The following is a 25,581-nucleotide window of genomic DNA, read 5'->3' as shown; positions in this document are numbered from 1 at the left end:
CTTCTGACCTCGTGATCCACCTGCCTTGGCCTCCCAAAGTGCTGGGATTACAGGCGTGAGCCACCACGCCTGGCTTCTCTAAATCTTTTTAATAAACTTTCACTCCTGCTCTCAAACTTACCTTGGTCTCCCCCTCTGCCTTACACTCCTCAGCCAAATTCTTTTCTCTGAGGAGGCAAGGACTGAGTTTGCTGCAGACTCGTATGGATTTGCCACTGGGAACAATGCAACCACTTCATCTAACCGTACGCATTTCAGAGCCTGTTCCTTCTCCCAAGCTTTAGTGTTTACGTTTACTCACTGTCAGCTCAATAATTATCAGGATCTACAAAATACAATTTTTATATCAAGGATAGTCTTGATATAGCATAAATCCAGAAGAAGCTATTGGCTGTAATAAAGCATTATACCTATAGAAGGCCTCACAACAGAAAGAAAAACAACTCTAACATCCTGTGAATAATCTTGGACAAGTACATTGACAGTCTTCAACTCAAAATGGTTAGGCTGAAGACTTTTTGCCTTTACAATGGTACAAAATGGATATGCATTCAGTAGAAACCATACTTGGAGTATCCATACAACCATTCTGTTTTTTATGTTCAGTACAGTACTCAATAAAATTACATGAATTTGTCAACACTTTATCATAAAATAGGCTTTGAGTTGGATGATGTTGCCCGATGGTAGGCTGATATAAGTGTTCTGAGCACATTTAAGGTAGATTGGGCTAAGCTATGATGCTTGGGAGGTTAAGTGTATTGAATGCATTCTCAACTTATACATATTTTCATTACAATGGATGTATCAGGACATAAGCCCATTGTAAGTTGACGAGCATCTTTCTAGTGTATAATCTAAACAATCAAGTTACTAAAAATGAAGATCATGGCAGGCCCCTTGAAATAAGGGCAATGAAATTAATGACGAGAAACATACCTTTAGAAATTACATACATAATTTTTAAAATAGAGGCTCTGGTAGTCAATAAAACTAGTACTTAATAATCACTCAAATCCTGAGCCAATTCAAACCTTTACAAAAGCAGATGAAAACAAATGTCATTGTTATAATGGTGCTGGACGTAGAATGGCATGGCAGCTTCAGAATGTAATCATAAAGTACTTTTATTCTAACGCAGCTATTCCTCTGTAGCATCCAACGGCTCTCAATTATATGTATTTGGTTCCTTCATTGATCAGCGTTTCCAGTAGGCAGCAATGCATGTAAATCCCACATCTCCTGCTGCTTCGTCAAAATGAGTTCCCCTCGCTTCCTTTGGAATTAGACAAAAAGTTTCTATGTTATTACTTTGAAATATTTTTGAGAATAAGAATGCTATTCTTTGAATAATCTTAAAGTTAATTAATGAATTATAGGTTTTCTTAAAATTTAACTGAGCAAGTATTCTGGTTGGTTTATAGTGATTGATAATGGTTCATATAAACAAGAAAAATTCAAATTTCTGAAAAAAATTGTATCCTTTATGCTTTAATTGTTTTGCTTCTTTATGATATATATAAAGGCAGTTATATATACAGATATAGTTAAATATAGCCACATAAATGGTAACTATATTATTTACATATGTAGTTAAATATAATTACATATATGTAGTTATGTATTGTTTTTGTTTTGTTTTGTGATTTAACCCATATGTCAAAAAGAAAAATGGTTCAAATATCACTTTAATTAATGGTCTTGGTTAGTAGTTTGTAAGAAAGGAATGCATATTGTACTTCAATATTTTACCCTTTTAATTTATTTAAATATTTGGTTTGCATCCCTAAGAAAAAAGATTAAAGTTCATATAATATCTGCAACCAAGTTACTCTTTGGACAAAGTAGATATATGAAATAATTCTGTTTTATAAATTGTTATTGGCCTTGCCTCAATCTCATCACAATGACAAATAATGTTATCTTAATATTCTTATTTATCAGTTTACTTTTTCCTAAAAACATAATTTGGATTATCTATGTTGCCTATATTGGTTTATCTTAATTATACACCAATATCTCAGTCAGTAACCATTAAGATTATAAAATAATACAACTAGGTGTTTAATAAAACTAAATTATGATATACCATGTCAACATAAGGAATATAGTTCATTGTTATACCCAAATAAAAATAAACATGCAAATGTATATAGGCAAAAGTATATTAAAACTCTTTAAAATGAGAGTTTCAAATATCAAATTAAAGTCAGTTTCTTCACCCTTCATAGAAAGAGTAAGGGATGCTATTATATTTTTCATTTCAACAAATTAAGAAACACAATTTTAAAGCCCATAATTTAAATAAAGAGATTATACTAAGTAAGCCAAGAGACTCACCTGTTTATTTACCAAAGCAAAGGAAATTTACAGAAAAACAGAAAAGATGAAAAATAAAGAGAAGAATAAAGAGAATGAAGGGGCCCAACATAAAGATTTTATAAGAGGGCCAGGCACAGTGGCTCATGCTTACAGTTCTAGCACTTTGGGAAGCCGAGGTGGACTGGACCCTTGAGTCCAGGAGTTTGAGACCAGCCTGAGCAACATGGCAAAACCCTGTCTCCACAAAAAATACAAAAATTAGCCCCATGCATTTTTGGTGGTGTGCACCTGTGGTCCCAGCTACTTGGAAGGCTGAAGTGAGAGGATCACTTGAGCCTGGGGAGGTTGAGGCTACAGTGAGCTATGATCACACCCCTGCTCTCAGCCTGCGTAACAGAGCAAAACCTTGTCTCAAAACAAGCAAGCAAACAAACAAACAAACAAAGATTTTGTAAGAAAAGGGGAACAAGAGGAGGGAAAAGATGTTCAGAGACACATCTCAAAAGAAAAATCACACATAATTAAAACAGAAAGACATCTTTAAAGGAAAAAAAGGCAAAAATCATTGTGAGCATATCATTTCTAAAAATAAATAAACATGAAACAGAAACATATTAAGAGACAAGTTGTCAGATCATTGCCTGTACAAGATAAAAATTTATTAAATATTCAAGGTATAGATTTAAGGAGAGAGATCAGTGTTTGGTGTGTAGCTAGTAAGATTTCTAGACAGGCAAGTAATCGGGTTTTAGATACTATTTGAAAGGATTAAATTCAACTGCGTGTTGAGAATGGTTAGACAAAAATAAGAAAATGAATACTCAGGCATCTATGGAGAACGTGAAAGTTTTCAGAGAGGGTAAAAGAAAGTATCCACAATAGGGCTCGAGAAGAAATGTGCAAAAATGTCAGATAAAGACCAAAATTGTGTTGTCTAACAAAAGCCTGTGTTTCAAAACCTGTAAGTAGTATCATGTATCTTAGGGCTATAAGGTCATGTGAATAAGTAACTTTTTGGGGAACAAGCACAAGTTAACTAAATCCAAGGAACAACCTCTGGTAAATTCTTGTAAACATGGCGGAGAGGTTCTGCCTGATACACATTATATATTCCTGAGATTTTCATAGCATAACTTTTGTTTTTACATTACGTTTTTGAGAAGTGGCTAGAGTAAGAAAATAATTTCAGCAGAACCTACCAAACGCATTAAAATATACTTTTTTCTGATGTTGATTTTCTGAACCAGCTCAATATTCCTCCAACAAAATGCATAATTCCAGAAAATTTCTTACTTATCCACATGTACTGTACACAACAGACTTCAAGACTTGCCCAGATCTTCCTGAAACTTTAGATGAAACAAGGGTAGAATGTCAAGTTTTCTTGCTCCATAAAAACAACTAAGATTTGATCTACTCTCCAATATGCTGCAAGCTCATGAGAGGCATAAAAGAAATAGACAAATCTACTGTGAAAGACGTGAATGCCATTCATGTTTAAAACATAAGGCATGTGACAGACACTTGTAAATTAAAAACCATCACAGACATTTATGTTGTGATTTGTTTTCCTCTATAGTGTTAAATTTCAATGTGCAACTCTGGAACTGAAATGAATTAGGCAACATTTAAAGTATAAATCTCTGCCAATAATGCTTAAAATATGTGCTTTAGAATAGTGTTGATTTAATGTATATGATGAATTTTTTTCTTTAAATTTAATTATTTTTGTGGTCTAGGGCTTCACTCACTTACTCATGTTAAGATATGAGAAAAGATGTATGCATGAGCCAATGAGATAATTTCCATGACAGAATATCAACATTGCCAATAACTACACAGTGGCAGGGGGTACGAAATAGAAAAGGAGAGTTGACAATATCCTTTGAATATCTATGAGACTTGAAAGAGAAAGAATTTCATTATTCTTTTCACTGACAGACAAGTAGACATGTTAATGTGAATAAAAGGTGATATTTTACAATTCTATTCTGCTTTGTCTATTGGGATAACTTCTTCAGGAAATTAACTTGCATTTGTTGGGAAATTGAGTTGTCTAATCCAACTTTGAGTCTTAAGACATAACATGAGTTATATATATATTTTTAAATAATGAATTAGCTCAACAATCATAAAGAATTTTTTTGGTTCAATATTTGGTGGTACCATAATCCTAATATTAAAACCCTCACTTAAAATTTATAATTCTTAAAATATCAATAACACATTTGTTAAGAAAAACTGAATGAACAATTTATGCTAGTGTAACTTTTATTGGGTTTACATGAAGACTTAAATCTGGAAACAAAGATTTCTAGACATACAAATATTATAGGTTAGAATGCTAATGTTGCCCATTATTTACACAAAAGTATCTTGTCTCTGGGAAAATTGCTGAACTGACATATCATTCTTCTAGACAAGTAATTGTCACTGGTGAGGAATGAAGGGCTCTTGGAATTCATATGCCCTATTAATTCCAGGGCACAAAGGGATTTCTACTAGTAATCAATCAACTATGCAAAGTTATCCAAAGTAAAATAAAATTTAAATTTAAGTTAGCTTTTAATTTAATAAAAATAGAGAATATATTAGTCATGATCCACTCAGAAAAACAGAACTCACACAGACTTGCTAGGTGCAGTGGCTCATACCTGTAATCCCAACATTTGGGAGGCTGAGGTGTATGAATCACTTGAAGTCAGGAGTTTGAGGTCAGGCTGGCCAACATGGTGAAACGCTATCTCTACTACAAATACAAAAATTAGCTGGGTGTGATAGTGTGTGCTTGTAATCCCAGCTACTTGGGAGGCTGAAGCATGAGAATCACTTGAACCCAGGAGGCATAGGTTACAATGAGCCAAGATAGCGCCACTGCACTCCAGCCAGGGCAACAAAGTGAGACTCCATCTCGAAAAACAAACAAACGACAAAAACCCCCAGAACTCACACAAGCTAATCTAACAGAATCATTATATAAAATTTATGGAAGGGGGTTGTTTTGGGCTGACCTCCTATACCAGGTCCCAACAGACCAGATTAAAATGGAGTCACTCATGCTAAGTGCCAAATAACAAAAGTGAAATTTTAGGGAAGCTGGAAAATCCCAAACCAATTAGTTTTGCTCAAGAATAGGAAAGTCACAGCAACTAATCAGAAAGGGCCCAGATAACCTGAGTCAGCATAAGTCCTCTCTGCTTTAAACCTTACAAGAAAAGTGACCTGAAGTAACCTGATGTTTACTGAGCTACTTCTTTTGATTATTATTATTTTGAGACAGAGTCTCACTCTGTCACCCAGACTGAAGTGCAATGGCAAAATCTCGGCTCACTGCATCCTCCGCCTCCCAGGTTCAAGAGATTCTCCTGCCTCAGCCTCCCAAGTAGCTGGGATTACAGGCATGTGCCACAATGCCCAGCTAATTTTTTTGTTTGTAGTAGAGATGGGGTTTTGCCATGTTGGTCAGGTGATCTGGCCCACTTCGGCCTCCCAAAGTGCTGGGATTACAGGTGTGAGCCACCACGCCTGACCCCAAATTAATTTTAATAACACACCAAATACACACATACACACATCAATTATACATGTTTTTTAAATGCTTACATCTAGACAGTGTGAGAAAAAAGGGAATTTGTTTCCATCAATAATGTTTTAAAATACATTTTGTTTTCTTTACGAACTCTCCTTGTTAGCATTCTCATATATGCCAACCTGATGAAGGCAAACACGAAGTATGGAATGAACGACAAATCTTCAATTCATGGACTGCAAAAAATAATAATAAAAAAAGAATTAGCAGGATAAATCTTTTAAATCCAAGACACAAGAACTAACTGGCACTCAACTAATGCACAATGCTCCAATGTGGGGAAATTGAGCTTCCATTTTCACAGCCTTATGAAGTGCAAGGGAAAGAACATAAAGTCCCACACTTAGTCAGTGTAGCGCATCTAATACAAAACTCTCACAAATGTGGACCCCGAAAGCATTTCAACCTCAGGGAAGGTGAATTAGAAATGTGCCCTCTCACAAAGATAGCAAAGAAAATTGCCTATCTGCAATCTCGGCTGTCAATAGAAGGGATAAATAATCTACCCTTGCAAGCTCATAACCACCAGGCAGTACATTTTTAGCCTGAATAGACAATTACTCTGTGGCCCCAGAATTTTTATATATAAATTAATTTTTATTTATTATTATTATTTTTGAGACAGGGCCTCACTCTGTCGCCTGGGCTGGAGTGTAGTGGCGTGATCTCAGCTCACTGCAACCTCCACCTCCTGGGTTTAAGCAATTCTCCTGCCTCAGCCACCCGAGTAGCTGGGACTACAGGCATGTGCCACCATGCCCAGCTAAGTTTTGTATCTTTAGTAGAGATGGGGTTTCACCCTGTTGTCCAGGCTGGTCTCGAATCCCTGACCCCAGGTGATCCACCTGTCTCAGCCTCCCAAAGTGCTGGGATTACAGGCATGAGCCACCACGCCCGGCCAAATTAATTTAAAGTGACCTCACACTTTGTGTCCCCAGCCCCTGTCAGACGCAAATCCATATGCTCCCATAGGCTTTGACACAATCCCACAGAAACAATTGCAAGACAAATCATAGGCTATCATGCCAAAAAATCGTGAAATGCACAGAAAACAAAGGCACCAGGAGGGAGAGACTTCAGGGATAACAACCAAATGCACAGTCTTCAAATACTTGCATAAATACACACTGATTTTTTTTAAATGCATATGTGATACCAAAAAACTCCATTGATCGTGATTATAATTTGAAGCCATTACCATTTTTAAAATCTTGATACATTATGGTGCATATCCACTTAGAGTGTTAAACTGGATGTAACAAAAGCTGTGTACATGAAATCCAGTTTGTCATGGGAAGCCTCCAGTAGATTTTAATTTGGACATACAGGAATCCAGCATTTAACTTTGTTCTTAATCTTTTGCATTATTTTATTATTGATGTTTTCTATTATAAAAGTAGCTATTGTTGGCAAATTTATATCAGTATCCCTATCATTTTCCCTTAATGTGCTATACAATATTATTTTTTATACAGGTGAGCACTGGTAATTGTGTCAGGTTGTTTTATTGCTGCTGTAAGAAGTTGCCACGAGCCTGATGGTTTAAAACAACACAAATGTATTTCTTTACAGATATAGGAGCCAGAAATAGGCCTCCCTGGGCTAACATCATGGTGTCCACAGAACTTCATGAGGCTCTAGGGGAGAATTCACTTCCTTCTGTTGTTGATTTTGTGTGTGTGTGTGTGTGTTTGTTTTAACTATGTGGAAATAAAATCTCAAGAAGGGTACTGTAGAACAGGTTGTACTGAGTAATAGAAAAATTTAATAACCTCACAAATTGAGCTGAGGAATTGTCCCAAAACATATAAACATACACATTGTGTGTGTATGTGTGTGTGTGTGTGTACACATTTTAGAAGCTTCATATGCTTTATACATTATATATACTTTACATATATTAGATATTATATGTATTTGATATATATTATATGTATATAATTTATATAAAATATACTTTGTATATAATATATCTTATGTGAAAAAATATATAATACATTTTAGTACACATGGTATTTATATCCAGATTTTTGAACCCCATTTTTTAGGGAAAATTATAAAGGAAAAATGATATGCTGTATCAAAGGAAATAATAATTTACCATTTCTCACAACTGAGGAAAGACAGGTGTTCTACCAAGGGTGCTCAATTGGAACTGTGCAAGTTAAAAAAAAAATTCAAAGAAAAAAGCAAATCAAACCAGTTGGGCATAATTTTGTGAAACTTCATTAAATCAGGAATAAAGAAGAAAACCCTTAAGCTTCCAGAGTAAACATCACACACACACACACACACACACACACACACACAAACCCCTATACTACATCCAAGTGAACAATAATCTCATTGAGATTAGAATTATTTCTTATATATTTTATTGGAAATAAACTTCATATTACTACTGTAAACAATAATCTCTCTACCTTGCCGTAAATAGAAATTAACAAAAAATATACTATCTTCTTTATTTTTAACAATGCTTTATCAAATATTTGTAAGATCAAGGAAATATAAATTGTTAATGCAAAGCCTATGATCAAGAGTACCTCTCATTCCAGTCCCTGTCTGATGTGGTTTGGCTGTGTCTCCAACCAAATCTCATCTTGAATTGTAGCTCCCACAATTCCCACATGTTGTGGGAGGGACCAGGTGGGAGGTAATTGATCATGGGGGTGGGTCTTTCCTGTGCTGTTCTCGTGACATGAATAAGTCTCATGAGATCTGGTGGTTTTATAAAGGGGAGTTCTCCTGCACACACTCTTTTTGCCTGCGCCATGTAAGACATGCCTTCGCTTCTCCTTTGCCTTCCTCCATGATTGTGAGGCCTCCCCAGCCATGCTGAACTGTAAGTCCATTAAACCTCTTTCCTTTATAAATTACCCAGCCTCAGGTATGTCTTTATTAGCAGCTTGAGAACAGACTAATACACTGTCATAGGCAGAAAAATGATCCCCAAAGATGCCCACATCATTTTATCTGGAACTTGAATATGTTATATCCCATGATGAAGGGAATTATGGTTGCAGATGGAAGTCGACAGGCTAAACTTAAAATAAAGAGATTATCCTGCGTTACCCAGCTGGGTTCTACATGATCCTTAAAATTGGAAGAAGGCGTTAGAAGAAGAATCAGCTCAATGTTGCTGGCTTTGAAGACATTAGAAGGGACCATGAAAAGAAGAATGGCAGCAACTTCTAGAAGCTGGAATATGCAAGGAAACAGATTCTCCCCTACAGAGAGAACCCAGATCTTCCAACACCCTGGTTTCAGCCCAACAACATTCATTGAGGACTCTGGACTTTCAGAACTGTAAGATAATAACGTTTGTTATAAGACATCAAGTTTGTGGCAATTTGTTAGAGCAGCCACAGCAAACTACTTCCAGTGCACACACATCATGCCATGGAATTATGTACCTATCATTCCCTCAATTTCTACACAATTTTGCTCCACATTGCATACCCTCTTGTGGAACTTGATTTTCTCCATAAGCTTTGTCTATGAGACACACGCAGACTTATAGATGTAGTTTTGCTTCATTTCTCTTTATTGCATCACTATGTCACAAGCTGATTTTTAGGATGATGGTATATCCTAGGCTCCCCCATAGATACCCCATTTACACACGGTTTAGTTACTGTTAATGTCCCACCTATTAACAGATGTGTTGAACCTGCTTTGCAAGTTATTATCGGTGAGAAAATTATAACAGTAAGCTAAGCCAACCCAATCCCCATCTTGCCTTTCCCTTAATTATTCCTGGGCTATTGGGCCAAATTAACTTTGGAAGACACTTAGGCTACAGTTTAAATGATAATAAGCCTTGCCCCAACCCACTTTTGTAAAGCCGATGGGAGGCCATCAGCCCGGGGAGAGGAGAGGAGCTTGAGTCCTGCAGACATAAAAGATTGTCAGCCATTATTCCAGAGATTATAAGATACACAACTTCCCCAATTACTCCTGCAAATAAAACACCATTGCAGATTGGCCTTTTGAGATATCTTTCCAGGATTTTTGCATTTCAGACGCCCATAGTTCCACATGGACCAACAACCCCCTTCTGTGGCCCCACCCAGAAGTAATTTGGCCAGACAGGAGGACAGCTTCAACCCGCTATGATTTCATCTCCACCCCAACCAATCAGCAGCAGGCTCCTGTTACATGGCCACCCCCACCCATTCACCCAAACTGCCCTCGAAAAAACCCTAACCTAGGAGCTTTGAATGAGATGATTTGCACAGGACTCCATCTCCCGCGTGGCATGGCCAGGCTTGTGTCTATTAAACTCTTTCTCTACTACAAAGTCATGGTCTTTCTTTCTGCAGTGGGCAGGAAGAACCTCTCAGGTGGTTACAAGGTGAGTTCTACCCATTTTAAGGCTATCATCAACAATGTTGATAAGAACATAATTCTACATGTCTCTTTAGGAAACATAGCCAGAAGGCAAAAGAATGGGTTTAGGATATATTTTACTTTTCAGATAATGAATACCAAATTGTTCCACAAAGATATCACAACAAAACACACACTGACTCACAGTATGTGAGTTTCTGTTGTCTTCAAGAGAGATTTCATACCTATTGTCAGATTTCTAAATATTTGCAATCTCTCAGGTGTAAAATGTTAAGGTTTTACAGTTTAGGTTTTATTTTTCAAGTTACAAATGAGGTTGATTGTATTTTGTTTGTTGGTCATAAATATTTTATTGTCTTTGAAATGTAGCACTGAAACTCAAATACTATTTTATGGCTTTTTACAATCGAGTTTTGAAGTGTTTAATGTATTTCAGATATTTACCCTTTGATGTTTATGTCTAGGTTAGTCAAACTATTTATAACCCAAAAGAAACATATTTGAAAGTGAAAGGATACACTATTATTTCTGAACAAACTGGGACATATGGAAGCCTAAATCTTTGTTGCAAATATCAGCTGTTAATGAATAGCATTTCAAGTTTTAATATAAAAACTTAATCATTTTATTTACTTATTTATATTTATTTTTATTCTTTCTTTAAGAAACATTTGGCTGGGCACAGTGGCTCATGCCTTTAGTCTCAGCTACTGAGGAGGCTGAGGCAGGAGGCTCACTTGAGCCCAAGAGGTAGAGGCTGCAGTGAGCCATGACTTTGCTACTGCACTCCAGTCTGGGCAACAGAGCCAGACCCTGTCTCTTAAAAAAAAAAAAAAAAATATATATATATATAAATAAATATATGTAATACATATTTATATATATAAATATATGTTATATATATAAATATATGTTTTTTATATATATATATAATATATAGATAGTCCATGCAGAAGAGGTGAAAATAGTTACTCATGTCAATATACGATGGCCCAATATTATTTTTTCCCATAAGTATAACTGGTCATATCATTGTGAGACTATACCAGCAAATAAATGGGAAGGCACAAGAACTTTTTTTAAGATCTCTCTAGAAGTGAATTTTTGAAATGTGAAACTGGGCTTTTTCCTAGTATCCCAGCACTAGGAACCCTTGGCACACTTTTGGACAAGTTCTGATCTTTGCATTCATCTTCAGAGGACTGTTTTCTGTTCCTGTTTCAGCTAAAGACAATAGATCCACTCTAATCCTAAAGCGATTGTAATGGTGTATAAATTTAGTGGGACAAATGAAGGAGCAGACTTTATGCTGACTTTCTAGGTAAGATTCCCAGAAAAGTTTCTAGAATCACTAAAATTTATGGATATTTTTTCATTTGCTATGATTTTAAAAAGCTGGAATTCTGAGAGGTATGTCCTCTAGTTGACATAGATGGACCCCATATATCTCAGTCCCTTCAGGCTGCAATAACAAAAACATCATAAACTGAATGGTTTATAAGCAACAGACATTTACTGCTCACAGTTCTGACGGCCAGAAGTTGAAGATTAAGGCATGGCAAATTTAGTGTCTGGTGAGGACCCACTTCCTAGTTCATAGATGGTGCCTTCCCACTGTGTCCTCCCATGGTGAAAGGGATGAGGGAGCTCTAGGGGGTGTTTTTAAATAAGGCACTAATCCCATTCACAAGGGCTTCACCCTCATGACGTCATTACCCCCCACATTTCCCACCTCCTAATACCTTGAAGATTAGCTTCCAACATACAAATCTAGGGGGACACGAACACTCAAACCCATAGGCAGATTCAAATGTATGCCACACTCCACTCCCTGTTCTACCACTCAATAGCTACAAACAAGGCAATTGTAAAAATATGCACTATAATTGTTGCAGAAAAACTGAACTCACTCCTAACCATGCCAGCCAGCAGAAGCAAGAATTTCAAATGCAATTGTTTTCCCAGAGGTTTTCAAATCTTACAAGGATGTGTCTGCTTAATAGAAATTGGATCGTGTTTGGCCTCAACTTGTAAATCCAGCGACATGTAGATTTTAGCATTTTAAATAATGCAACAAAATCTACACCGTGCCTTAGAAGGCACTGGTCTTTATTATGTGAGAGAATATGTTCTGTAAGTTCCACGGGGAAATCTGTAGGGAATCTGATAGCACGTATGTGGGATTTACAATTATGTTAAAGATGGAGGATTTTCTTAAACATGACTACTTCATACTTTTGCCATATTTAATTTTTCCAATGCCACACAATATAGAATCTTAGTTTTCTCCTTAATTTATTTATTTATTTATTTTCGATATGGGATCTCACTCTGCCACCCAGGCTGGATTGCAGTGGTGCAATCATAGTTCACTGCAGCCTCCAACTCCTGGGCTCAAGCAATCGTCCTGTCTCAACTGCCCAAGAAACTGGGACTACAGGCGTGCACAACCATGTGTGCCTAATTTCTTTAAAAAACTTTTTTGTAGAGATAGAGTCTTGCTATGTTGCGTAGGTTTGTCTCAAACTCCAGACCTCAAGCGATCCTCCCACCTCAGCTTCCCAAAGTGCTGGGATTGTAGGCATGAACCACCATGCCTAGCCCTCAAATTGTTCTTTCTCAGTTGTTAGCTGTATTTTATAGGCACACACATATACATGCATGCTTTCATATGCACACACACATGCTCAAATATGTATACCCAAGCACATATACACATACATTATAAATACTATGTTTTAATATATACTTATATATAGCTTCATACTAATATATACAGTTAGCAATATATTTGGTGTTAATATAAATTATATCTTTTGATAATGTTAATATAAATTGTGTCTTTTGCAAATTACATATTGTTATTGCTGGTATAGGAATAATTTATTTTCTACTTTGTAAGATTCAACTATTCCAACTATATAAAAACTGTGTTGATAAATCCATAAAAGTATGCCGCCAAGAGTAAAATCCCCTGGAAATTTGCAGGTGTCAATAATATCTTTAAAAATATATTTTTCCCTGATGTGAGCAGTGAATATAGGATGGAATGTTTTATCACAGCACTGCCAGGAAATTAATAGTTGGATAGTGGTCACTCAGTGAAAAGTAAAGTGACTGGAGATAGAAGCTCAACCTTCCTTTGGTTTTGTAAAGTACAAGTTCTATTAAAAAGCATGAAGACTGAACTTGGAAACCATTCAGGGTGCCTTGCTTCCCTCATGGATGAGTACTCACATTCCAAGTTCATCTTCAGCTAGGCTACACACGACTGAATATAAGACCACCGAGAAACTAAGATAACTTTGTATTCCCATGTAACTAAGTAATTTAGATTAGCAGCTCTTAAAAATAGTTTGTTCTGAGGATTATTTTTATTAATGTCCTTAAAGCCATTTAATTAGCTTCTTCCTTGTCTTTGGTACAAAACTGATAAAAAGAGAGTAAGTGTGACTAAAGTGGAGAGGAACAATAGAGATCCCTTAGTTAGGGATGAAAATAAAAATAAAAATACAAGCACTTTAATTTCATGGATATTAGTTCTGTTAGGGCAAATACCTTGAATATTTGGAAGCCACCTTCGGTGTACCTAATGTTGAAAACCACTTATTTAGGATTGCATTTTATGTTTAAAAAATGCAACTGCAGATTGATTTCATTCTGTTCGTATAGCATTTGACTGAGAATTGGTGTGTTTTGCTGGAAGGAGGTTTTCGTTTATTTGCTTACTTGTACATTTAAAATTTTCAACTTTCCTAAATCATCTACAGGACCACTCTACTTAATTCAATAATTAGGTGCATAATTCTTGTCCTAAAAATGTTTTTCTTCTAAAAAAAGTATTTACAGTTGTATATACAATATTAATCTGCTGATGTTGATCTTTGTTTCTTCAATTGATTTTGATGCGTGTGAACAGCCTTAGCATTTTGAATAATTTCCACTGGAACTTTCTCTCATTAAGAAAATCATATTGTTTTCTTCCTTCTCTTCTTATGGGCTAAAAGAAATGACCAGAAAATAATTTCTAATATAGATATAATTAGTAACTTGATTTAAATGATAACACTATTTTACATTCAGAATATAGGATTTCTATGGTAAACAAAAAAATAATTTTTTGCATGGTTTATTTTTTAATAGTTATTACATAAGGCTTAATGATGTAATATCAATTTGATATGTTTTTAAATTTTAAACATATATCTCCTATTTTGACTTTTATTACCACTATAGTCTCTGAGAAGCATTCTCTTCCAGAGACCAATAAGAGAATCTAAGTTTTGTTTTAAAAAAACCCGCCAAAAACCAAAAAACAAAAACAAAAGAACATAAAACGATCAATTCCAAAACAAGAAAGAGAAGAGGAAATATTATCATTGTTGAATAATGTCCCATTATGTTGAATACGTCCCGATGTTGAATATGTTGAATAATGTTCCAATATGTCCTACATCTCCTCATATAAACCTTAGCTGGAACTTTCCTATCTAAATGTCTAGCTATGCTGTTGGAGTGTTAAGGAGGGGAGGAATGCCCCATGTTATGGCAATTCATTATTGTTTTTTCTATGTGCTTGTGAGTTCCGCCTTTTGGAATGATGCCTGACCTTTCCACAAAGAGGCTGTTCTGATTGCTGTTGATTTAATCACACAGATGAACTTTAACTCCTGAAAGGTAGTACTCCAGTCATTTGATGCAAACAAAGCTGCCTCTCTTATCCTTTATTATAAAATATCCTATGAAACTTCAAAGCTGGCAGAATCAATTTTATCTCTTGCTGTTTTCCCTGATGTAATGCTAAAACTTTAAGCACTTCTTCTCCTCCTTCCTCCTTCTCCTCCTCTTGTTCCTCCTCCTCCTTCTCCTTCCTCCTTCATCTTCCTCCTCCTCTTCCTCCTCTTTCTCTGTAATAAAGTATACTATACACAATAAGAAACTTCCTTTTTTTTTTCATTAGATGCACGTGTTGCTTATTCCCTTGGAACCAATTAAGATATTTTTGCATAATTTAATTATTTCCTATCAAAGGGAAAATATATCTATAAAAAGAGGATAGACAATAGCTATCCAGAAAGATAAAAAAGAAATAGGACATGTGTTTAAGTGTGTCAGATTTCAATTAATCGATTCTTATATTACTATTCATCATTACTATTTAAAAACTGGGAGATGGTAAGTACAATTGAGCCAGAATGACTCTTACTATGATTGTAGTTATTTTAAATGCCTCTGTATTAGAGTTTGAACAGTATAAACCCAGGTTTTAAATATAAGCTTCCCAGCCCTCCATCACAGGTGATGATTTTAAAGGCCACAGAGTTTAAGCAGTTGTAATATTTTGAATAATACTGCTAGAGGTCAGGTACCGAAAATTACCTCCACCCTGACATTTGTTTTACCATTCTAAGGTTCCAAAATCCACTTTTTGGAATATTTAACTTCAACAAAATAACCATGGCTTCCAGTGCGGAAGAGGAAGATAAGAAAACAGGAAATCTCATCCAACTTCTATGTCACCTTCTCTTTTGACTTCAGACGTGTGTTTCATCCAATGTCCACAGTATAGTCAATCCTTGAGCAACGTGGAGATTCGGGGCATTGATCCCTTCACTGTAAAAATCTGCATGTAACTTTTGACTCGCCCTAAACTGAACTACTAATATATTTAATGTAAAGTGACATTTTACATTATTTGCCTTGAAATAAAATAATTTTTGAAGATGTGATATGTATTTTTCTCTCATTTAAGATTTCTTCACACATTTCCATAAAGTACAGATTCTGGAGTTGTGAAACTGTGTGTAGTTTAGGATTCATGGAGAGAGAGAGAAGAGAGGAAAGGCTCAACGTCTTCAATTTGTAGATAATAAGATGACCTTTCTGGGGTCCCCATCACTTGATCCTGGAAAGATCAGTGAGGCTCCCTGCCTCTTATTGAGCTGCAATTTCTGTTTCTGCCTGTAAACTTTATCAATTCCCCCACAGGGAGCTTCATCAATGCCAGTGGAAAGGATTTAATTATTTTGTTCTGCCTGGTAGAGATACATTAACAAATGAATCCCCCTCTGGGACTGAAGGTTCTGTGAAATAACGTCAGTTGTTACACAAACTTCTTGTAAATTGTGAGAGGCAGCGTTGGGAGGCAGAGGAGGAAGGACAGTTGTGACTGGTCCCAGCACATGAGAAAGGTCATCTCTCCGGAATAAGGCTTGACATTTGAGTTCTCCCACCACATCCAGTCCTCTGCTGACCTTTCTTCCCCACCTTGACACATCTCTTTTCTTGCAATTAAGTATACACTCTTTCCTTGTTATCCTGATAATTCCCACATGTCAAACTACAAAGAAGATGGGCAAAGATCACACATTTATTCTTATAGCTGTTTGACTACACATCTCTGTTAATGCTTCGGCATACTATATCCATGACATAATATAACATATGTGAAAGGAAAATAAATCTTGGAACCCCCAAATCACCAAGCCAAGGGAAAAGTTAAGCTAGGAACTACATGAGGCACACTTGCCTGCCATTTTATTCCTAAATAAGGCAGCTATAAAGATAGAAAAGCTACATACCTCCGTCACAATTTTCCCACATGGAAATTCCTTGTGGGCCTCAATATCTTCACCCTAAAACAGCTCTGTTGAATTTCACCCTGGCAATGTAAACTGATAGCTTATCTTCGCAGGCACTGGACAGAAAGTCATCCCTCTAAAGCTCACCTGAGACAAATGCATACCTGATGGCTTCCTCTGCCCTATTGTTACTGTAAAAACGCAGATTCACTGAGTCCAACTAAAACGTGTATTCAGTGAAAAGACAATGAAGGATTCAAAAGAATGTAACCTTTTGTCTCTTATCTACCTATGACCTGGAAGTCCCGATTCAAGTTTTCCCGCCTTTCTGGACCAAACCAATGTACATCTTACACATACTGATTGATGTCTCATGTCTACCTAAAATGTATAAAACCACGCTGAGCCCCGACCACCTTGAGCACTTGTCATCAGGACTTACTGAGGCTGAGTCATGTGCACGTCCTTAACCTTGGCAAAATTAGCTTTCCAAATTGATTAAGACCTCTCTCAGATACTTTTGGGTTCACAAAAATAAGCTCAAAAAATTATTTACAGTGCTACCTGGATGGGTAGAAAGCAATGTAATTTATTTACTCTGGAATTAATTTGCTTTTCCTCTTATGTCCTAACCTGCTGGCTAGTAGAGAAAAACAAATCAACCCTCTCTTTGACGTGGGTTTAAACTCAGTCTCATTCAACGCTGTGAATAGTTTTTGTTTGTTTGTTTGCAGTGTTGGGCAACATTTCTTGGAAAGAAATCTCAAGACTCTCTGTTTTCTGTCTCTTATTTCTCTCTCTAAGATGTGAAGGAGAGACTTTAGGCTCTTGGATATAAAGGAGAGATGTTTCATTGGGTGCCATGTTGGATTATCCTGGTCTTTGTCATTGCCCTTTGTCTACCTGGGAGCTGTGTGCTATGCTAGACTTCTGAATTAATGCCTCTAACAGGTTCTGTTCACTGTCTTTCTCTATGCTACATCCTGACTGATGCACCTTCGCCGTGGGTGCCATTATGGGGACAGACCCTGACACTCTTCCTTGACCCTTGATCTCCATTCATTTGAACCAGGAACTCTCTGCTTACTTCTAGGATCCTGTGACTTTGCTTGGTCTTGTAAACCAAAACTAAAATCCGAAGCTCTCCAAACAACTCAACAGATCTTCTCTGTTCTCCGGGGTCCCCAGAGAAACCTGAAAAACTAAATACCTGGCCATGACAGGAATGGAGGTGGGACACAACTCATTATACCCCTCCCATTTGGAGTTTAGGCACAACAACTGACAGGGGTTTGTGCTAAAATAAAATAGAAACAAGGCTGGGCACGGTGGCTCACGCCTGTAATCCCAGCACTTTGGGAGGCTGAGGTGGGCTGATCACGAGGTCAGGAGATCGAGACCATCCTGGCCCACATGGTGAAACCCCGTCACTACTAAAAAAAATACAAAAATTAGCTGGGCATGGTGGTGCATGCCTGTAATCCCAGCTCCCCGGGAGGCTGAGACAGGAGAATTGCTTGAACAAGGGAGTCGGAGGTCGCAGTGAGCCGAGATCATGCCACTGCACTCCAGCCTGGTGACAGAGCGAGACTCTGTCTCAAATTTAAAAAAAATAAAAAATAAAAAATAGACACAATAAGACTGACAAAGCAGACTCTTTGTGACAATAAGGTGGCAAATTATAAACAGGACCTAAGGCTGTGCCAGGCAAGCATTAAGTCTTGCATCTCTGCAGGTCACTCTGACCCATTGTATACTGGTTAACAGACTTCCTTATCTTAAACATTCCTTTCTGCTGACTCCAAATTTTTAGACAAAGCTTTACTCCTTGAACCAATTGCAACTTAAATAATCTCTTGGCCAGGCAGGATAGCTCATGCCTGTAATCCCAGTACTTTGGGAGGCTGAGGAGGGAGAATCGCTTGAGCCAAGGAGTTCCAGGCTGCAGTGAGCTATGATCACACCACCGCACTCCAGCCTGGGCCACAGAGCAAGACTCCCTGTCATTAAAACAGGGAGTTCGTGCTAAAAATATTCTAAAAAATATTCTAAAAAAAATAAGAATCTCTGAGCCCATCCATAACCTGCAAGGCCCTGCTTCAAGATATTCCAACTTTGTAAGCAAAACCAATGTATACCTTCCACGTACTGACAACGGTCTTTATTTTTAACTCTTCACTCCCTAAAATATGTAAAGCCAAACTATAATCTGACCACCTTGGGTGTACTTTCTCAGGAGTTCCAGAAACTGGGTTCCTGGATGATGGTCACTCATTTGGTTCAGAATAAACTTCTTTAAGATATTTTACAAAGTCTAATTTTTCTGTTAACAGTTTTAGCACACAGGTGAATTTTTATTAACCTCAGAACATGCAAGTGATATGAGGGGAGGGCCACACATCCTTTTAGGAGGTTGTTATTTTCAAAGCAGTTTCTGGCCAAGGGAGTCAGTGCAGAATGAAATCTAGCTTTACTGTGTTTACTAATCTTGGTTTCCCAGACTAGAGTTATGTCTGCCCAGAACACCGGATGCCTTTTTCTAATTCACGCACAAGTTTATCGAGCTGTAGGGTTTCATTGAAGTGGTGTTGCGTGATAATTAAGTAAGGATAAGACCAAGGTTAAAGGAAAACCTGTACTTCAATTTTCCCCCAAGTCTTATATCATTATATTAATGTGCCCCTTCTTGGCACCTGGTATGTAGCTAGCAAGTTATTAATCTCTCTGATTTATTTAACATGGGAAGGGGAGAAAAAAATTGAGATCACATTGTTTTAGTCCTTTTGGAAATTTTATTTATATGAATATACATGTATATGAAAATATAATATAACATATATATTATACATTATTATAAAATATTAGGTTTTTATGTATATCTTCATATATAATACGTATATAATATAAAATATAGTCACATATTTTATTATATTCATACATAATATATAATATGTACCTCATAATATATAGTATACATTATATAAACATTTTATTATAATATTTAATATATTATATATTCATATGCATATTAATGACATATATGAATAACGTATAAATTATATATCATTACATATTATATGTAATATATAATATAATATTACATTATATAATAAATACAATGTTTACTATAATATACATTATATATTATATTAAATGATATATTATTTAATACAATATATGATTTATTATGAATTATATATTATAATGTAAAATTTATAATTTATTAATGATACATTATATCTTTTAGTATAATGTATTATATATTATATTAAATATTATAACATACTTACATTATTATACTTATACTTACATATTATAACATTATACTAGCATATTTAATAGACTATATTAAATATTGTAACTATTATAGTATTTAATATAGTCTATTATATTATTAATATAATGTATGTTATATATACTTTATATATTAACATAATATTGTATTATTAATATATTATACATATTAATATAAAAGATGTATTGTTAGTAAACTATAAAGTATATATAATATATAATAAATCATATGCAATATAATTAGTAATTATGTAATTAATATATTATACTAATGATATAATAATTATATATGCTATCAAATACATAATTATATCACATATATAACATATATAATCGCATATATGAATATACATCATATATGTATGTAACAAACCTAGATGGTGTAGCCTACCACACACCTTGTGTAGAGGGTCTAGCCTAGTGCTCCTGGATTACAAACCTGTATAGCAGGTTACCAAACTGAATACTGTAGGTGGCTGTAACAGAATGGTAAGTATTTGTGTATCTAAGCATATCTAAACATAGAAAAGGTACAGCAAAAATTCAACATAAAAGATGAAAAATGGTACCCCTGTATAGGGCACTTACTATGAATGGGGCTTGCAGGACTGGAAGTTGCTCTGGGTGAGTCAGTGAATAAGTGGTGAGGGAATGTGAAGGCCTAGGACATTCCTGTACACTAGTGTAGACTTTACAAACACTGTACAGTGAAGCTACACTAAATTTATACATTTTTTCTTTCTTCAGTACTAATTTAACTGCCCATCAGGTTCACCTTGCCCACCGACTAGACAGAGCCAATTTATCAAGACAAGGGAATGGCATAGAGAAAGAGTTACTCAAACAGAGCTGGCCGTATGGGTGTAATAGTTCGTTTTCACGCTGCTATGAAGAAAGACCTGAGACTGGGTAATTTATAAAAGAAAGAAGCTTAATTGACTCACAGTTCTGCATGGCTGGGGATGCCTCAGGAAACTTACAATCATGGTGGAAGGGGATAGAGAAGCAGGCACCTTCTTCACTGGCCGGCAGGAGAGAGTGAGAGTGCAGAGCAAAGAGGGGAAAAGCCCCTTATAAAACCATCACATCTCATGAGAACTCACTCACTATCACGAGAACAGCATTGGGCAAGTGCCCCCATGATCTAATCACCTCCCATAAGGTCCCTTCCCCAACATGTGGGGATTAGAATTCCGACTACAATTCAAGATGAGATTTGGCTGGGGACACAGAGCCAGGCCATATCAATGGGAGACCGGAGTTTTATTATTATTCAAATCAGTCTTCCCAAGAATTCAGGGATCGGAGTTTTTAAGGATAATTTGGTGAGTGAAGGGCCAGGAGGTCAGGAGTGCTGATTGTTTGGGTTGGAGATGAAATCACAGGGAGTCAAAGCTGTCCTCTCGCACTAAGTCAGTTCTTGGGTGGGGGCCACAAGATCAGAGGAGCCAGTTTATCGACCTGAGCGGTGCCAGCTAATTCACTGAGCGCATGGTCTGCAAATCATCTCAAGCACCGAGCTTTGGTTTTAAATAGTAATGTGATCCCCGGGAGCAATTTGGGGAGTGTCAGAATCTTGAGCCTCCAGCTGCACGACTCCTAAATCATAATTTCTAATATTGTGGCTAATTTGTTAATCCTACAAAGGCAGTCCAGTCTCCAGGCAGGAAGGAGTTTGTTTTGGGACAGGGCTGTTATTGCCTTTGTTTTAAAGTTAAACTGTAAATTAAGTTTGGCCTATGCTCAGGAATGAACAAGGACAGCTTGGTGGTTAGAAGCAAAATGGAGTTGGTTAGTTCAGATCTCCGTCACTGTAATAATTCTCAGTTATAGTTGGCAATGGTGGTTTCCCTAACTTAACATTAGTTTACTGCAACTATTTTTTACTTTAAACTTTAATTTTTAAAAAATCTTTTTGAGTCTCATCATAACACTTAGTTTAAGACCCAAACACATTGCGCAGCTGTACAACAATACATTCTTTATATCCTTATTCTATAAGCCTTTTTCTATTTTTAAAATTTATTATTATTACTATATTTTCTTTTCCAACCTTTTTAAAAAATCTAAGACACGAACACACACATTAGCCTAGCTAGACACACAGGGTGAGGGTTATCAATATCACCATCTTCCACCTCCACATCTTGTCCCACTGGAAGGTCTTCAGGGGCGATAACATGCATGGAGCTGTCCTCTCCCGTGATAATGATGCCTTCTTCTGGATACCTCCTGGAGCACCTGCCTGAGGCTCTTCTTGAGGAATAGATTTGTCTGCACTACACACACAAGACTCATGTGTTTCACTACAATGTTAAGATGGCTACAATGTCATTTGGCAAAGGGACTTTTTCAGCTCCATTATAATCTCATGGGACCACCATCCTATATGCAGTTGACCATTGACTGAAACTTCGTTATATGGCCCATGACTACGTCTATATCTCTATCTAATCTACATATCATCTCCAAAAATAGAAGCATCATATGTTACTCAAATTGCCGTGAGAAGTCTGCTTTTTTCTCTACATTGTCTGGATAGTCCAAGTTATTTTATGAAATGCAGACAAGAATGTAAGATATTTACCTCTAACCATCCGCTAAGCTCAATCTTGAATTGTGCTTTAATTTTGACCTTCAATGAGTCTTGGCTTCATTGGGATGCAGCCAGCAACCACATGACAACTACAATTGTCATATTTAAAGGATATCTGTTAGTGTATCTCTTAAACTGTTTGAGTCAGGAGGGATTTGAATCCATTCAACATTTTGTCTTCCTTTAAGGCTTACAGGTAGACCAAAATAAGAAACATTTATGGCAGACAATTTATTTCAAGACAAATTAAATTTAGTTTAGCTTTCTTTTTCCCTTTGATTTTAGGCAAATCTTTCTTTTTATGAGAGTTTAAACTAATTTATTTAAATTTTTGTTGATTTAAAAATATATATTCTTACTAAAACATGTACCTCAAAGGTGGCTATCCACCTATATAATACACTGACAACACATGTATGCATAGTAACATATTTTGAAAAATATTTTCTATTTTCTACAATCATAACCTTGTTGACAGGTTTTAAATTTTGGAAGCAGATCTTGAAGTTTTAGTTAACAGAATACAGATGAAATGTCAGAGATTTTCAAGGACATAGCTCGCCCATACATTTTTCCTTAGGGATAAAAAGAAAAAGACATAAGGAGTCGACATTAATCAAACTAAACTTTCTGAATTCTGAATAGTTCTGACACACATTTATCTATTTTCCGCAGAAAATGCACTCAAAGTACCATCTCTATATAAATGTTTAAACATTAATTTTGCTTCGCTTTTAGAATAAATTTCATTTTATTTTCCTTGCTTGTGTATGTTTTATGGACCTCCATGGGGTCTAACTTAAAATGCTGTTTGTGGAGTTTTAATAAGATAAGTAAGCAACAATGAGGAAGGGGGCCCAGGTGGGGGGAGAACAATTGTGAGAGACTCTAATCACAGACAAACCTCTGGCACAACATTCTGCTCCCAAGTGCCTCGCTCTGCACGTAGCCCCAGGGGCACAAACTTGTTCTGCACAGAGTCCCCTCCAGCACAACTCTATAAAACTTCCCTCTAGCCTCTGCCTCTTTGCAGACAGCTTTCTTGCAACATATTTTCATGCTTTCTCGAATATATCTGCCTTCTTTATCCACAACTGTCTTAGTAAATTCTTTTACCGCCAGCGATGCTGGCCCCAGCCAGTGCATCCATGACACTATTTGCAAAGATAAAAACACAAAATAATAACAAAATACCTACTTTAGTATTTAATCAGAAACTGTGGCTTCACATAAGATGATGAGCATATTTCAATCAAAACTATTGGCCGGATGCAGCAGCTCATGACAACACTTTGGGAGGCCGAGGTGGGGGAATCACTTGAGCTCAGGAGTTGAAGACCAGCCTAGGCAACATGGTAAGGCACCATTTCTGTAAGAAAAGAAAAGGTTATTTAACACAATATTGACCCAAGTTGTGATCTCTATTCAGAAAAATAGTTGTGTTAGAATACTGTTTTTTTCTGATTTTTTTTATTAAATATATATTTCTCCAATATATTTCAAGTTTTCCACAATAAACATATTGTCTTAGCAGTCAGAAGAAAAACCCACACTTTGTATTCTTTGTTGCTTTGAGAAAGTGGATAAACTGGTATACATTATACAGTCATTCCTTGGTATTTATGGAGAATTGGTTCCAGGACTCCTACCGATAACCAAAATTCATGGGTGCTCAAGGACCTGATATAAAATGGCATCTTAGTTGCACATAACCTACGCGCATGCTTTCCCATACTTTAAATCCTCTCTAGATGATTTATAATACTTAATAAAATATAAATGCTATGTTATATACTGCATTGTTTTGTGATTTATATTTTTATTATATTGTTATTTTTTATTGTTTATTTATTTTTCCCAAATATGTTTGATCCTCCATTGAATTCTTGGATGTGGAAGCAAGGGATGGAAAGCACTGACTATATATGTATATCCGTATATCTGTACGTGAGTGTGTGCACATGCTTGCATGTGTTTGCATGTGTTTTTTCTTTAATTCAGATTCATGTCTTATCTGCAAGTAACACAAGTGGCAATCTTTTTTTTTTTTTTTTTTGAGACAGGGTCTCACTCTGTTGCCCACGCTGGAGTGCAGTGGTCCGATCTTGGCTCACTGCAACCTCTGCCTCCTGGGTTCAAGTGATTCTCCCACCTCAGCCTCCTGAGTAGCTGGGACTACAGGTATGTGCCACCACACTCGGGTAATTTTTGTATTTTTTGGTAGAGACGGTATTTCACCATGTTGGCCAGGCTGGTATTAAACTCCTGACCTTAAGTGATCCCCCGTGCCTTGGCCTCCCAAAGTGCTGAGATTACAAGCGTGAGCCACCACGCCCAACGTACAAGTGACGATATTTATAGATTCATAATTGTAAAACAACCATGCCATCTTTCCTTTATTATATGCCCATGTGAAATCATTCCCACCAAACTGACAATTTCATAGCAACTTGCTTTTTAACACTGTTGGGTGAGACCAGAAAAACCTTTAGTCTAGGACCAAACTACTGAAACAATACTCTACTTTTTTTATTTATTTTATTTTTTTTAAGAGACAAGGTCTTTGCTGCCCAGGGTAGATTGCAGTAGCACAAATCAATGCTTATGGCAGCCTCAAACTCTTGGGCTCTAGCAATCCTCCTGCCTCAGCCTCCCAAGTAGCTGAGACTACGTGCATGCACCATCATGCCCAGCCTGATATTTTCATTTTTATTTTGGTAAGACTGGGTCTTATTACGTTTCCCAAGCTGACCTTGAACCCCTGGTCTCAAGTGATCCTCCTACCTCAGCATCCCAAAGAGCTGGAATTACAGGCATAAGCCACCATGCCCCGCCTGAAGCAATAC

The 25,581-nt window shown here is 36.5% G+C and overlaps 1 non-coding gene across 1 annotated transcript; it reads right to left on the bottom strand.

The window, feature by feature from the left end:
• Window positions 1-11,198: 11,198 nt before the first annotated feature.
• LOC112207202 (small nucleolar RNA SNORA20) lies at window positions 11,199-11,328 on the bottom strand. Its single transcript, XR_002941657.1, has one exon. It is a non-coding gene; the product is annotated as a small nucleolar RNA SNORA20 (small nucleolar RNA).
• Window positions 11,329-25,581: the final 14,253 nt, after the last annotated feature.

This window comes from Pan troglodytes, chromosome X (assembly GCF_028858775.2).
Source record: "Pan troglodytes isolate AG18354 chromosome X, NHGRI_mPanTro3-v2.0_pri, whole genome shotgun sequence".
In the NCBI taxonomy this organism is placed as follows: Eukaryota; Metazoa; Chordata; class Mammalia; order Primates; family Hominidae; genus Pan; species Pan troglodytes.
This window is presented reverse-complemented; position numbering and strand designations above follow the sequence as displayed.